The 13,365-nt window shown below is 42.9% G+C and overlaps 1 long non-coding RNA gene across 1 annotated transcript; it reads left to right on the top strand.

Moving 5' to 3' along the window:
• Positions 1-211: 211 nt before the first annotated feature.
• LOC149361416 (uncharacterized) lies at positions 212-12,323 on the top strand. Its single transcript, XR_016288407.1, has 3 exons — positions 212-1,098; positions 1,774-1,863; positions 11,865-12,323. It is a non-coding gene; the product is annotated as an uncharacterized LOC149361416 (long non-coding RNA).
• Positions 12,324-13,365: the final 1,042 nt, after the last annotated feature.

Below are 13,365 nucleotides of genomic sequence, written 5' to 3'. Positions count from 1 at the left end.
TGGACCGCAGAAAAATCTGTCGCGATCAGACCTTGCAGTCGGCATTCGGCCTTATGTGTTGCTCTCAATCACCGCTGCGTTTTGTTGATTAATTTAAGTTTATGAAGAGCAATGCCACAGGCCTTGGAGCATTATGCCTATCCATCATAACATAGCGCCCTCCCGCTCATCTTATACCTCTCTGAGCCTCCTCACCACGAATGCCCTGGCACCGTCCCTGTGCGGCCCTTCGAAGGTGTCGCTTGACGGTGGGGGTGCCGTCCCAAAATATGCTACGCCGTGACTGCCATACATTTCATGCTCCCTCCACTTTCGACGACGATATAGGCTACACTTTTTTATATATATTTCGCCACCATCGAAATGCAGCCGCTGGAGTGAACGTAAAAAGAAAGAAACGGCAAGGGGGCCAATTCATGGTAACTTTTGAATACGAAGAAATATATCTAATTTAATCACTTCGCATTTTCCGTAACTGGTAACGGTTGGCAATCGTTGCGTATGCTGTTCCGATGCTGCAAATACATTCTAGCTTCCGTACGCACTGTAAAAAACCCAATAAACTGAATTCAAAACTGAAAGTAAAACTGAAAGTGAAACTACATTTCCGCCGCTAGGCGGCCATCGGTACCGTCAGGCCTTTGTTGATTTTTTCCTGCCTGTTGTGTACGGTGTGGCGTCGGTCGTGGTGTGCGGATTTCAGCAGTTGACGTGAACTGTGTTTTCGACCGCGTTTTTCGAGGTACCGCGTTGAACTGAAGTGTTTTTTGTGCATATATAACTGGAGTAGTGCGTAGGTTCGTTCACTGCTGTTCAAGTACTCGTATCTCACGTATCGGAACAGAAGCAGCCTTTGGAGGCTCTGCCGAATGCGTTTCTTTGTTGTAGATTGCCAGAAAGGCCGGCGCTCGCTCACGGTTTAAAGGTTTGATATCAGAAATCACGGGCGAAGTTATAATGTGCGCTGTTTATGCACCAGAATGCATTTTGTAATGTAGAAACGTCCTGAAGTCGGCGTTAGTGAAAAACTAGCGTTGCCGTGACTTGGAGACGTATGTACTTCATCAGCTCGGCACGACTACACACCTGCCTCGAATGGTAAGCAATACTATGTCTTCATGCATGCTGGTTTGCATTATTCAAAGCATATTTTATGGAAGAGCGGCCTCAAGACTTGCCGCTTCTAGTACCAAAGTGCCAAGATCTGCAGACAGACAGCTCTTTCCGTGTATCCAGGAAGAGAAGCAGCACTGAACAGAGTTCGCCGAGAATGATTCTACTCAGAGCTGTTTTTGTTTTGACGAAACGAATGTTGCAGAGTACTGCCTCATGCTACTTAAGAGCTCTAGTATGTGTGTTCTGTCAAATTTAAAGCCGTTTAACGCTATTTCGTGAAATTCCCTGTCCTACGGTTTATCTGCACGTGGTAATTTTTCCGCCCGTGCGTAAGGTCTATTCCGTATCTGTGCGTAAAATGCGTTGCGTCAGCGTGACGTCTGATATAAGCTTTCAATTTTGTGTGCTGCAGGCGCTGACCACTGATCGTTTGTGCATCAGGCCATGTTTTTGCATAAATTTGTTGACGCTGCTATCTATTTTGGTTTTTAATTGTTTTTAGAACGGCATCCAGATTAAAGAATCCAGTGCTGTTCCAGCTAGGTATATTTAGCTTGCTTTTTCAAGTTTTTAAAAGCTTCATTGTTTGGCCGTAGTGACCTAATTTCTGAATTTTGGCGGCCTCTAATCGTGATGGTATTAAATGGATGTCTGCAGGGGAAACATCTACATCCACATGGGAGTCCACAGCCACAGCTTGCACCTTGTTGCCGCTGGGAAGTATTCACGAGCAGTATGGAAGCAAAGGTGTGTTTTAGTTCTTGCTGCAAGCTTCTTTTTATGTTGTATGCTAGGTTCTTTTTTGGGCCATTTTCCCTTCTTTCCTTCATCAGGCCGCTTCATGAAACAGGGTACATAGCCTAGGGTTCGACAGAATCCTGTCTGGCGAGGGAGCGGCATAGTGGTGAAATAAAACGTACACTCGCCAAAAGATGGTTTATAAAAAAACTTAGTTTGACGTTTCGGGACCCGTACGTTTCCCCGGAGTGGTGTACAAAATCCCCTGCAAAAACTGCGATGCATCATACATTGGCGAATCAGGCGATTTCAGAAGAAGATTAAGAGAACATAAAAACGACGTCAACAAATGTCGCACCTCATCGAACCCGCTGGCAGAGCATGCTCAAGAAAAGAACCACACCATTGACTGGGAGAACGCCACAATATTAGATACCATGAAACCCACATCGTCACGACTGCTTTTAGAATCTTTTTATATACAGACCACGGATCATGTCATTAACAGGACGAAGGGTAATCTCCCGGATAACTACGCCCACTCACTGCGTTGTCAAGTGCGCATATAAGAAGCGGCCCATTCCGTCCATCATTCATTGTGAACAAGGGACCCGTACGGGTCCCGAAACGTCAAACTAAGTTTTTTTTTATAAACCATCTTTTGGCGAGTGTACGTTTTATTTCACCACCATAGCCTAACCATGCCCTCATTTATTTGTACATCCTTGCTAGTTCGTTGTCAGCATGGGGTTATTGCAAACCCGTTTGAGTGTCGTTAAACGTAGTTTTCTCGTCATCATCATCATCCTGATTACACCCACTGCAGGGCAAAGGCAGTCCTTTGCCAGCTGCGGCTACCATATCCCTGCGAACTTGGTACTAGCATTTGGTGATAAAAAGTGCGCTACCACGTAATGTCTTAATCTCCTCCTCTCAAAAAGTATGTGTTCACAAGCAGGAGAAGTACACAGTCCTGTGTACTTCTGCTTGTGAACGCGTCCTTTCCACGAGTGTCTCACAATTTGAAAAGAATAGGAGCTAGGCCTGGTGTGCGAGTAGTATTCTCTGCTCCAAGCAAATTGCAACGTCTCCGCAAGAGTGTCAACCGTGAAGGGTTGCCACCTGCAGAATGCGAAAAGAACCGAGAATTCTCTTATGTACAAGTGCCCCAAAAATGTGGCGCACAGAAGTGAGCTATCCCGCGGTACGTGCTCTATCAGTCAAACAGGACATGTCTAAACGACTGTCTGAGCGAACACAAGAGCCCCTTAAAACCACCTCCTGAAAGCAATATGGTCAAATATTGGCTGTCGTGTGAAAACTGCACCTCTGCTTTCAGCCGTACAACCATACTGTACACGCATAAGGACCAGCACACGCGGGAGATTGTTGTTGATGCGTTTTATCCGTCAGGAGCAAGACAAATGCATCTGCAAACATTCTGTTGTGCTCAGATGCAAAAAACTATACTTCGTCTCACAAGATGTTTGCAGCACTACGGAAGGTAGAGCTCTCTCGTCCAATCAGGGCTGCAGAAACGCAGAAAATAGTCCCTCGAATATTTGAGGAGTGTATGACTATTAATCAAAACAATAAGCATTGCAACTAAAAACATGGTTTGGACAGGTATATTTAAATGGTAGGGAGTGTTTCAATCACTGGTGATATTACCAGACAAAGCCCGTACGGACACAGCTCTGCGGAGGCCTGCTGCGAGGTAGTGATGCGTTGCCACTTTCCAACATGGCGTCGGTCGAGTCTGTTGTGTCTCCTGTGTGCTCTACATCGACAGTGCGCTATTTCCCCAAGCAGGCGAAGCAGGTGGCTTCGCGACAACAGAGGAACTGATCAGAACAGGTTGCGACAAAAAAAAAAAGTGGGGCTAGTCCCTTTGGAACGGGCGTCCACCTGTCCAAAAACAAACCAAAATAGAATAAAAAGACATCAAGTGCCACCTGCTAGAGGTAGAAAGAAGCCACCTGGACATCAGGTGGATTGAGCCACAGGCGCGTAGGAACACACTAATTTAGTGCGCGCCATCCTGATTGGACGAGAGAGCTCTACCTTTCGTAGTGCTGCAAACATCTTGTGAGACGGAGTATAGGCTACCTCAGCAGCTTAGACGGCAGGGTAACAGTTTCTTCTACATTTTTAAACATTTTTTTTTGTTTTTATTCGCCAGCATTTTTGCCTTTCGCAGTCAATCTTTAATGCAGTGCCACATGTTTTGCAAGCTGGCAAACTGTCGCGAAAAAAAATGTTGTTTATGCTCTTTTTTCACCTGTTTATTGTGTGGCAGCAATTACGATCGTCAGTCTTGAGTCAGCGCCTAGTCTGTCTTGTTCTTTCATACCATTATAGTCATGCTGTGCCCTTCATGCTGACAAACATGTACCGACTAGCTCAAGAAAGTAACCTTTTACATTGTGGAGCCATTTTACCCATTGCATAAGCATGGTTTGAATGAATGACCATTCAGGTTGCTATTGCATATTTTTGGAACCGAACAAGCTTAAATTTTGCAAGCTTACCAAACTCTTAGGATGCTTATGTTTGTTATTACCTGCATTAAGTCTTCTTTCCTGCTCACGTCTACAGAGGGCAAAATGCTAGACTCATTATATTGCGGGGACTATATTTGGTAGACTGGCAGGAACAATACCACCATCCAAGTGCGTAGGGGAGTGGGAGTTCTCAGTGTCACGGTTATACATCTGCACAATGTAAAGATTCAGATTGGTGTCCTCTTTGTAACTTGTAATTGTAATTTTTCTAGTGTTACAGAAGCCTCTTACAGCCCAGCCAATTTATTGACCTATATGGAAGCTGCTATATGCCTGGTGATAAGTAGGCTGTGTATTGTGTTGCTGTGCAATACAGAATAAGGTGATTCCACGCCACGTTATCCAGACTTTTGTACTCGACTGCACTTGATTTCCTACAGAAACAAAAAAATCATAGCTTATTTTATTACCATGACAAAGATTTTTAAAGCATGTTCTTGGCAGAAAAAAAGTTTCGTGTTGTGGCCACAGTCTTATGTTTACAAGCAATAGCAAAGCTAAGTCTTACAAAAAACTTGTTAAAAATAAACACTTTATGCATGACTGAAACTTTTTCATATAAATAAAGGACGTGCTTCTATATCCAATAAATTGGACTCATGCATAAAACATGAAAGAAGGTACAAAAATATTGGAAATTGATATTTTTTATTCAATTTATGTTCTCATAACAGTCACTTCAACTATTTTGCTGGGTTATCCAAAAGGCAAAGAATGTGATAAAAGTGTTTCAGAGATGAAAAAAATGCAAGGCATGTCAGTCAGCTGAAAAAAAATATTTTTGAGGCATATTCAGCCGCCAGTGGCTCAGTGAGGTTGGCCTCATTTATTTTCTAATGGCTGTGACATTTCTAAAATTTTAATTGGAGCAATTTTCGTTTTAGGCGTGAAAATAATTTCGCAATTTGAGTCTCTACCTTCAACCCCAGCATTGCTGGCTGCTTGCTCGACACTGCGGTGCACGCTAGAGCCGGCGTCAAGGAGACACAAAGCTTTGCTGCACGGTACTCCATGTGGATGCTCCTCAAATTTTGGTTTTGACGTGTCTGCTGCCATGTTCGCTCACATTTTGTCAGTTTGAACTCGAGCATGACTTATGTCCAGCGTGCACCATTGAGAGAGATAAAAAAGGCTTGATGTGGTGAAAAATGCTTATTTTAATGGTAGCACTCTTGTAAACCGCCTAGTGAGTTCACCTTTGTTTTCTTGAATCATTTGTTGGAGCACCCAGATAGCTACGACACTCTTAATGGTTTTCTCCGCCCATCTAAACAGCTTATAGAGGATCAGTATTTAACCTTTCTATGGCCTCTGAATGCTTTCTGTTGCTGCAGGGGGCCTCACACTTCCACCAATGCCGTCACAAGCGCTCTTCCCATGTGATCAGGTGAAAAAGTCCATTCCACTGAAAAGTTTAATTTTCCTGGTAGTAGAGGTTTTAACTCTGATTGGTCATACCACAAACAGTGCTTCCCTGTGTCGAGGAACGAGAGCCGTTCTGCCATGTGGCCCCTTCATTTTTACTTTTTGTAAATCTATCCTTCAGCAGATTTCATTATTGCCGAAGCTGCTGGCATCGAAGACCAGCACACCACTGTATTCGTGCAGCGGAGTGCTGGTTTTGTGTAATTTACAGCTGGTGGCAAAGTGTGCTGGAGTGAAAAGGAAGCACTGAGCAGTGTCGATGTTGAATGCAGGGACTCAACTTGTAAGATTGTTTTCTCGCTTAAAACAAAAAAAGAGCCCCAAATAAACTAAGAATAAATGCCATTAAATGGTACTGTTTAAATTTCTATCTTTCATAATTTAATTAAGATCACCTCATTATGTAGTAGACTACTGAATATGTCACAAAAAGCAAATTCTCTCGACTTTAGAATCCTTTCGCTGTCTTGCCTTACATGTTTTGCTCTCTGAAACATTTTTATCACCTTTGCCTTCTCGACAGCTTAGAAAATAGAATAACTACTGTGAGAACATGAAATTTGATAAAAGATTTCAAATTTTTATATTTTGTACTTATTACATGTTTTATTTAAAACAAAATAAGTTCAATTTACTGCATTGGATATGGAATACCTTTAATTTATATAACAGAAACTTCATAGTCCTGCGTAAGAACGTTTCTTTTTACAAATTTTTTTGCAAGGTTAGGTTTGGCTATCACTTTCAAACATGAAATGGCGGCCACGACGGGAAAAAATTACTCCGCCTAAAACAAGCTGGGATAATGTTTGCCTAGGTAATGCAATAAGCCATGAATTTTTTTAAAGAAATAGAAGATTCAGTGCTAAGCCTGGAACAGTTGGCATGGAATGACCCAATGGCATATAAATGCCAACTGTGCGCTGATTTGAAGAAGCCTTTATAATATTTTTGTAGCTCAATTAATATTGCAGTGTAGGTTGAATGCAATTTTTTCTGCTTGCATAATTGGAATGGTTCCATATCATGCCGTTTATTTCGCATCTTGTATGCAAACTTGTATTGCATTGCCAATATTTTTTGCTGCTAGCATTCACCCCATATGAATACTGCTGCTCCTGAGCAGCATACTCAACTGATCCACTGGAATGGTATCACTGTGTGTACCTTTGGTAAATTTCTGGGAAAAATGTATTCATTCACCTGGCTGCTTCGTAGTTTCATGTTTCATATGTAATGACAGATGAAATGCGGATCTGTCCTAAGGATGAATGTGGCCATTTGTTAACACCATTTTACAGTAGTGATATTTGCAAGATGATCAATTCTATTTATCTACTTTGTACTTTTGTTCACTACATGGTGCATGTATGCCTCTAAGAAAGGAAACGCGAACCAGAAAGGAAACAGCTTGGAACCCATTGTGGTCTTTTTCCAGATGTAGACTTCATCTCTTAATGTGTGATAGTATATTAGTCTAGACAAAGCAGCGTGCAGGGTAACAGGGCACTGACAGGAACACACAGGTACTGCGCTGACTAACAATTGAGGAATTTATCGCTTTGCTCACTATATATACAGGAAATATGATCCAAAATACAAAAGAAGGAAAGTCATGGAATCATCATTTGGTCAAATCTGTTGGGCTTATTTATCCAGATAGTCAATTTCTTTTTTCGTTGGCGTTAGTGATGATGTGCTTCCATAGGTTGAACAATTCTTATGTGTCATGCACGTCTCTTATATCTCGGCATGAGCTGTTAATTATATTTCCTAAGAATTTTACATCATCGAAAGTGGGGGGTGCACTCACAGTTCGACACATGTCTTGCTAGTTTGCTACTGTATCCTGTCTCAGTATTGCCGACTTGTTCTATTAGACAAATGTTGCCACGCTGACCTTATTTCCCAACATACGACGCTCCGCATGAGAGAGGGATCTCGTAAGCGAAGCCACAGTCGCATGTTGTGAATTTGTTTTGGTGCTTCATCTTGTGTTGGCGCGTTGCATACTACGTTCAGCTACTTTCTGCAAAAAAAGTAAATGAATCCATCACAAAGAACTTCCGCAAGCTGCAAAAGAAGGTTAAGCGCCAAACAGTGAAGAACGAAACCTAAAAACTTGTGTCAAGCCAACAACCTGTCCAAATTAGTGCTGGCTATGACGAAAAGTGATGGCCTATGCCTGAATGCCTTCGCTATTGCAAAAACACGGAACAATAACTGGCCTTTCAGAGTAATTGTCGCTGAACAAGGATCAAGGCAGCAACCCTTAGGGCAGTATCTGCAAGAATTGCTCTCCTTGTTCACCGTGGGAGACCTCTTCCTGGTGAAGAAGCCAGAAGTGTCCGCATTCCTCTCGAACAGCTGTACAGAAGAGTTGTCATCTCATTCTGATCAAGGACTTAGACTGCACGCTGCTAAATGCTGCCTTGTTTGAGACGATAAGAGAAGGCATTAATTCAGTGGGAGCAGTACAATTCCAGAACCTGTGCAGAATTAATGCGGATAGATTCCTCGAGTTGCTAGCCATCTACTTCCGTTCTACCTATGTAAAGTTTAATGATGTGTGCATACAGTGGCAGGGAGTCTGCACCAGTTCCAGCGTTGCACTAATTCTCATTGTGCAGCTAGCCTGTTAAGATAGCCAACTATTAAAAAGCTGTGCATGGCGCCAGTTTGATAATGACCTTCCGATTTGTGGACGACTTCTTAGTAACCCACAAGCTTCATTACCAAGGGTAACACAAAGTCATTGTTGACATCTTCAAGACCTTCTCCAAAGTTCTTGCTAACTTTGAGCTGACCAAAGAAATGCCACTGGAGGTACAGCTTCCCGATCTATGGCTGTACTTTGTAGAGACCCATATGTGCTTGCGTTACTTCCCAAGGTCGAAAAAAAGGCTGTTGCTACTGGCGCACTGAAAAATATCCTAAATAGCTCGTGTATTGACCGTCAGCAAGAATTCCTTGAGGCCCACCTGACATGGCTACCTGAAGCTGATTTCCCAGATGACCTCATCTGCAGCCTTGGCTTCAGGATAAAGAAATTTGCCTGTCTACCTGTAAAAGGCTTCAGAAAGAACGGAACGTAGCTGTCATAGCATATTACTATGGGGTTTAGCTCAGCAGCAGGCGCGACGGGTTGCACTCAGAAGGCACCCCAAACCAAGTCACTCCGAGCGCTAGCTGCAGCGTGCCTGTTGTCATCAACTGCCCAGTGTCTAAACAACGTCCTCTTCGCCTTGCAACTTGCACTGTAGCACTACCCCCTCCGCCTCGCGGAAGGAAGCACAGCCCCTGGGCGCCCTAAGGTGGTGTGAATGGTAGGGCTTAAGACAGGTGACGTGCACGAGCTTTGTGGAGTGGGCCGGGGGAACAGTGCGGGAGTGCAGGGACGTGATTTCATAGGTCACATTGCTCAGTTGCCTGAAGAGAAGACGCGGTAAGGACCCACGTAACGAGGCAGCAGCTTCTCACCCAGGCCCACATGGTGCGCAGGGAGCCAGGGGAGTACGTGGAAGCCGGGAGGGTAGTGGGCAACACGGTGATTAAGGTCATAGGTGCATGGTATCAGCCACGCACTAAAGAAAGTGGTCAGGCAGGCTGGTGTGAACTTAGTATGCAACACGCCCAGCTAGGGTGCTTCAAAGACAGCCTGGTATAAAAGAAGGCTGTCAAATCCATAGCATGCGACAGTGACTTAGGCACCATGTTTACTAAGTTCACACCAGCTCGCCTTACCACTTTCTCTTGCGCGTGGCTGATACCATGCACATATGCCGTCACAGCTAACTTCCGTTCTTTCTGAAGCCTCGTTGGGGTGGATCAGCAAATTTTTTTCATTATCTTCAAGCCAAGGCTGCAGACGAGGTCATCCGGGAAACCAGCTTCAGGTAACTATGTCAGTTGGGCCTCAACGCTTTCCTACTGACAGTCAATACACAATCCGTTTGAGACATTTTTTAGTGTGCCAGTAGCAACAGTCTTTTTTTCGACTGCGGGACATAACACCAGTACATATGGGCCTCTGATGTACAGCCATAAATCGAGAAGCTGTACCTCCAGCAAGGACTTCGGAGAAGGTCTTGAATATGTGAACAATGCCGTTGTGTTGCCCTTGTTTATGAAGCTTGTGGATTACTAGGAAGTCGTCCAAAAATTGGGAGGTCATTATCAAATTGGTGATAAGCAAAGCTTTTTAATAGTTCGCTATCTTGACAGGCTAGCAGGACAATGAGAATTAGTGCAACGCAGGAACTGGTGCATAATCCTTGCCACTCTATGTGCAGATAATTAAACTAAAATAACAGATGGTTAGCAACTCGAGGAATCTATCAGCATTAATTCTGCATTGGTTCTGGAATCATGCTGCTCCCATTGAATCAATGCCTTCTCTTACCGTCTCAAACAAGGTGGAATGTGGCAGCGTGTAATGTTAGTCCTTGATGACAATGAGAAGACACTCCTTCTGGACGGCTGTTCAAGAGGAATGCGGACACTTCTGGCTTCTTTACCAGGAAAAGGTCTTCCATGGTGAGCTAGGAGAGCAATTCTTGCAGATACTGCCCTAAGGGTTGCTGCCACGATCCTTGTTCAGAGACAATTACTCTGAAAGGCCAGTTATCGTTCCGTGTTTTTGCCATAAAGAAGGCATTCAGGCATAGGCCCTCACTCTTCTTCACAACCAGCCCTACTTTGGTCAAGTTGTTGGCTTGACCTTCTTTTGCAGCTTGTGGAAGTTCTTTGCAGTGGCTTCATTTGCTTTTTCACAGAAAGTAGCTGAATGTAGTATGCAATGCTCCTAGCAAAGGTGCTTCAATAACAGCCCAGCATAAGACGAAGCACAGAAACAAATTCACGACATGCGACAGTGGCTTAGTTTACAAGATCTATCCGCCACGCGGAGCGTCCTGTGTTGGGAAATAAGGTCAGCATGTTAACATTTATGTAATGCAACATGTCGGCAATACTGAGAAAGGATATCGTAGCAAGCTACCAAGACACATATCGGACTGTGAGTGTGTATCACACTTTCGACAATGTAAAATTCTGAGGAAATGTAAGAGATGTGTATGGTACATAAGAATTGTTCAACCTGTTTAAGCACATCATCACTAACTCTAAGCAAAAAAGAAATTGACTACCTGGATAAATAATCACGACAGATTTGACAAAATGACGATTCCATGACTTTCCTTCTTTGTAATTTGGATGATGCTTTCTGTATTCATTGCAAACTAAACAATAAATTCCTCAGTTATCACTGCACCTGTCTTGTCTGTGTCCTGTTATCCTGCGTGGTTTTGCAAAGATTCATGCACCAACTGGCCCAGCTCCTTTTCTTGTAGGTTAGTGGCCTTGTGCAAATCTTTCTTGGTGGATTTTTGAGTTTACTGGCTGCAGACATGGGAGATATGTTAACTTAGCACTGTTGCCTGCCTTTCAAGATGTCACTTGCTTGATATAATAATGAATGCATGCTTTGCATTAGTTGCAGCTGACCACTCTCATGGAAGGGGTTGTGTTGCTGACTTTGATCAGATACTGTGCTTTCTGTTGTTACAGTGAATTTTGCACATTACTTGTTGTTCGGTTTATTGTAAAGCATTTTCAAGTGCGCTATTTTCGTCTTTGTTGTCATGGTGTTTTGTGCCTTTTATAGTCGGTTTACCCTCCATACAGGCCAGTGGTTTGCACTAGCTTGTAGCAGTTCGTGCAGAATTAATTGCATGACCTGACCACCTTCGTTCCATTTCATAACATCTAGCTTTTTAGCTAAAACATTGTTTGTATAATGCCGTTTAGAGCTATTTTTTCTAAACCACAGTGGCCTCTTTGGAATGTTTCAAAAAATAACAGCTGGTGCTTGCTCGCCGCATGGGCAGATTTTCTTCTTTCTGTTAGCGTTAGCATGCATAATAAAACACACTGTTAATGAGCAATATGTTGGAATTTATCAGCAACATTGAACAGTGTAAACTGGTATGAAATATTTTACTGTTTTTGTCTAAAATGCAGACTCGCACCATGAATGCTGTTCACCGAAGACAATCCTGAGGTGGCTGAGAACCTGTTCGACGAGGGAGGATGGCTACTCAGCAGGCTTACCACTGCGGCTCACTCCACAACTGCGCCATAATGTCGGGAATATGGGTGTTCAGCATAAGTTGCCCTAAGTTTGCTTTTTGCTTATTCCTGGGAGTTAGCGTCACAGTTCAAGCCTTCTTCAGGCTGGTATATAAGGCTGCACAAGCATGAATTTTTCATTCTGTTTGCTCTGAAAAATTTGGGAGGTAGAGTAAGTGCTATGGAACCTTATTCTTGCAGCACCATAAGCCCAATAAAAGCAGGTATGGTGCTGTTGTACCTTAAAATTTTTAGTTCTTTGGATGGCAGTAAGGAATTCATTGGAGAAGCTTCTTGTGCCTTGTTTTATGGATGTGTTTTGTTCTAATAAAAATTTTCCACATTTCTGCAGTTTTGTGATTTGTTTGTCAATAAACGTTTTTCTTAGGTGCACACCGCCTGTTTACTGCTATGAAGAGCTCCAGTAATACAGGTATATTGCATTACTTAGGCATTATAATGGTAAATTTAAAGGACGCTTAAGAAAAGTAATAAAAGTGGGGACAAATTATGAACCCATTGCATGCTTTGTTCCTGAAGGGTGTAGGGGTGTAAGAAGCGTTAAACGCCTGTGGCTCGGTGGTAAAGTGTGTGATACACCTCAGCACCTTTGGGTCAAATTTTATCATTTTTGGGCTGGTTCTTTCCTGAAACACCCCACCTTAAAGATGTATTCAAGTCACAAAACTCCTTTCTGGGCCGGGTGCAAGGGTGCGAGTTATAGACACCTGGAAACTCCTTTACAGGTGTTTTATTTTTTACAGTGTACAGCAATGTACCTTCAATCCCCAGCCGAACCCAGAACCCAGGCAGGATCACAAACAAACTGTATAGTGCTAAGTGCCGTTACACCGTCGGAAATCGACAAACTGATAAAGCAATTAAAGCCAAACGCGGCCTGTGGTTTCCATGCCTCAACTGTTAAGTATCTAGCTCCTGAAATAAGTCATCTATTATCACATCTAATTAACATATCTCTGTTGACTGGAACTTTTCCCGACCTGCTTAAAATAGTTAAAGTGATACCTGTACACAAGGGAGGTACGCGAAATGATTTTGGTAATTATAGACCAATTTCAGTCTTACCGGTTTTTTCGAAGGTATATGAAAAGGCTATAAATAATCGCTTGACCATGTTCATGCTAAAGTACAGTATAATCTCACCATCTCAATTCGGGTTTCAAAGAAACAAGACACCCGAAAAGACCTTGCTCAAAGTAAAAACATTAATTATAAAAAATTTTGAAGCAAAACTATATACGCTTGGAATTTTTCTTGATCTACGAAAGGCCTTTGATTCTGTTAACCATGAAATATTGCTCTACAAGCTTCATGTATGTGGAATTAGAGGCGTTGCTTCAGACCTCATTAAAAGCTATTTATCATTAAGATA

This window comes from Amblyomma mixtum, chromosome 2, assembly GCF_055824585.1.
Source record: "Amblyomma mixtum isolate Tamu chromosome 2, ASM5582458v1, whole genome shotgun sequence".
Classification (NCBI taxonomy): domain Eukaryota; kingdom Metazoa; phylum Arthropoda; class Arachnida; order Ixodida; family Ixodidae; genus Amblyomma; species Amblyomma mixtum.
Note: the sequence above shows the minus strand (reverse complement) of the source record. Positions and strands in the feature narration are given on the sequence as shown.